The sequence below is a fragment of the Triticum aestivum genome, unplaced genomic scaffold (assembly GCF_018294505.1).
Source record: "Triticum aestivum cultivar Chinese Spring unplaced genomic scaffold, IWGSC CS RefSeq v2.1 scaffold97783, whole genome shotgun sequence".
In the NCBI taxonomy this organism is placed as follows: domain Eukaryota; kingdom Viridiplantae; phylum Streptophyta; class Magnoliopsida; order Poales; family Poaceae; genus Triticum; species Triticum aestivum.
This window is the reverse complement of record NW_025246661.1, coordinates 1-2492: the sequence shown is the minus strand read 5'-3', so window position 1 is coordinate 2492 and position 2492 is coordinate 1. Positions and strand designations below refer to the sequence as shown.

Below are 2492 nucleotides of genomic sequence, written 5' to 3'. Positions count from 1 at the left end.
AGTTAAGCGTGCTTGGGCGAGAGTAGTACTAGGATGGGTGACCTCCTGGGAAGTCCTCGTGTTGCATTCCCTTTTTAATTTTTTTCGCGCCGCTTGCAAAACAAAACGCACGTGTAAGTAATATATTTACCGTGTTTTATTATTTTGCACGAGTGCGGTAAGTCATAGCTGGGTGCTCACGATTCACGGGTCCAGCGTCGGCGTTGTGGCGCGGCAAGCGTGCACTGGTGCGGTTGAGAGGGAGGGGTGGAAACCGCGTTAAACTCGTCTCCGTAGTTGAGAGGGAGCGGCCAAAGCAATGTACAATCGTCTTTGTAGTGAAGCTGGGAGGGGCAATGATAAGGGACGAAGACCGGGATAACATGTCGGATGCGATCATACCAGCACTAAAGCACCGGATCCCATCAGAACTCCGAAGTTAAGCGTGCTTGGGCGATGGGTGACCTCCTGGGAAGTCCTCGTGTTGCATTCCCTTTTTAATTTTTTTCGCGCCGCTTGCAAAACAAAACGCACGTGTAAGTAATATATTTACCATGTTTTATTATTTTGCACGAGTGCGGTAAGTCATAGCTGGGTGCTCACGATTCACGGGTCCAGCGTCGGCGTTGTGGCGCGGCAAGCGTGCACTGGTGCGGTTGAGAGGGAGGGGTGGAAACCGCGTTAAACTCGTCTCCGTAGTTGAGAGGGAGCGGCCAAAGCAATGTGCAATCGTCTTTGTAGTGGAGCTGGGAGGGGCAAGGATAAGGGACGAAGACCGGGGTAACATGTCGGATGCGATCATACCAGCACTAAAGCACCGGATCCCATCAGAACTCCGAAGTTAAGCGTGCTTGGGCGAGAGTAGTACTAGGATGGGTGACCTCCTGGGAAGTCCTCGTGTTGCATTCCCTTTTTAATTTTTTTCGCGCCGCTTGCAAAACAAAACGCACGTGTAAGTAATATATTTACCATGTTTTATTATTTTGCACGAGTGGCGAAACAAAACGCACGTGTAAGTAATATATTTACCATGTTTTATTATTTTGCACGAGTGCGGTAAGTCATAGCTGGGTGCTCACGATTCACGGGTCCAGCGTCGGCGTTGTGGCGCGGCAAGCGTGCACTGGTGCGGTTGAGAGGGAGGGGTGGAAACCGCGTTAAACTCGTCTCCGTAGTTGAGAGGGAGCGGCCAAAGCAATGTGCAATCGTCTTTGTAGTGGAGCTGGGAGGGGCAAGGATAAGGGACGAAGACCGGGGTAACATGTCGGATGCGATCATACCAGCACTAAAGCACCGGATCCCATCAGAACTCCGAAGTTAAGCGTGCTTGGGCGAGAGTAGTACTAGGATGGGTGACCTCCTGGGAAGTCCTCGTGTTGCATTCCCTTTTTAATTTTTTTCGCGCCGCTTGCAAAACAAAACGCACGTGTAAGTAATATATTTACCGTGTTTTATTATTTTGCACGAGTGCGGTAAGTCATAGCTGGGTGCTCACGATTCACGGGCCCAGCGTCGGCGTTGTGGCACGGCAAGCGTGCACTGGTGCGGTTGAGAGGGAGGGGTGGAAACCGCGTTAAACTCGTCTCCGTAGTTGAGAGGGAGCGGCCAAAGCAATGTGCAATCGTCTTTGTAGTGGAGCTGGGAGGGGCAAGGATAAGGGACGAAGACCGGGGTAACATGTCGGATGCGATCATACCAGCACTAAAGCACCGGATCCCATCAGAACTTCGAAGTTAAGCGTGCTTGGGCGAGAGTAGTACTAGGATGGGTGACCTCCTGGGAAGTCCTCGTGTTGCATTCCCTTTTTAATTTTTTTCGCGCCGCTTGCAAAACAAAACGCACGTGTAAGTAATATATTTACCGTGTTTTATTATTTTGCACGAGTGCGGTAAGTCATAGCTGGGTGCTCACGATTCACGGGTCTAGCGTCGGCGTTGTGGCGCGGCAAGCGTGCACTGGTGCGGTTGAGAGGGAGGGGTGGAAACCGCGTTAAAGTCGTCTCCGTAGTTGAGAGGGAGCGGCCAAAGCAATGTGCAATCGTCTTTGTAGTGGAGCTGGGAGGGGCAAGGATAAGGGACGAAGACCGGGGTAACATGTTGGATGCGATCATACCAGCACTAAAGCACCGGATCCCATCAGAACTCCGAAGTTAAGCGTGCTTGGGCGAGAGTAGTACTAGGATGGGTGACCTCCTGGGAAGTCCTCGTGTTGCATTTCCTTTTTAATTTTTTTCGCGCCGCTTGCAAAACAAAACGCACGTGTAAGTAATATATTTACCGTGTTTTATTATTTTGCACGAGTGCGGTAAGTCATAGCTGGGTGCTCACGATTCACGGGTCCAGCGTCGGCGTTGTGGCGCGGCAAGCGTGCACTAGTGCGGTTGAGAGGGAGGGGTGGAAACCGCGTTAAACTCGTCTCCGTAGTTGAGAGGGAGCGGCCAAAGCAATGTACAATCGTCTTTGTAGTGGAGCTGGGAGGGGCAAGGATAAGGGACGAAGACCGGGGTAACATGT

At 51.5% G+C, this 2492-nt stretch overlaps 4 non-coding genes and 1 pseudogene across 4 annotated transcripts; all 5 read left to right on the top strand.

Annotated features, from left to right (window-relative positions):
- The first annotated feature begins 367 nt into the window (after positions 1-367).
- LOC123177144 (uncharacterized) lies at positions 368-472 on the top strand (annotated as a pseudogene).
- Positions 473-769: 297 nt separating this feature from the next.
- LOC123177141 (5S ribosomal RNA) lies at positions 770-888 on the top strand. Its single transcript, XR_006488789.1, has one exon. It is a non-coding gene; the product is annotated as a 5S ribosomal RNA (ribosomal RNA).
- A 357-nt stretch (positions 889-1245) lies between these two features.
- On the top strand, positions 1246-1364 carry LOC123177140 (5S ribosomal RNA). Its single transcript, XR_006488788.1, has one exon. It is a non-coding gene; the product is annotated as a 5S ribosomal RNA (ribosomal RNA).
- A 297-nt stretch (positions 1365-1661) lies between these two features.
- LOC123177143 (5S ribosomal RNA) lies at positions 1662-1780 on the top strand. The gene has a single exon (XR_006488791.1). It is a non-coding gene; the product is annotated as a 5S ribosomal RNA (ribosomal RNA).
- Positions 1781-2077: 297 nt separating this feature from the next.
- On the top strand, positions 2078-2196 carry LOC123177142 (5S ribosomal RNA). The gene has a single exon (XR_006488790.1). It is a non-coding gene; the product is annotated as a 5S ribosomal RNA (ribosomal RNA).
- The last annotated feature ends 296 nt before the right edge of the window (positions 2197-2492 follow it).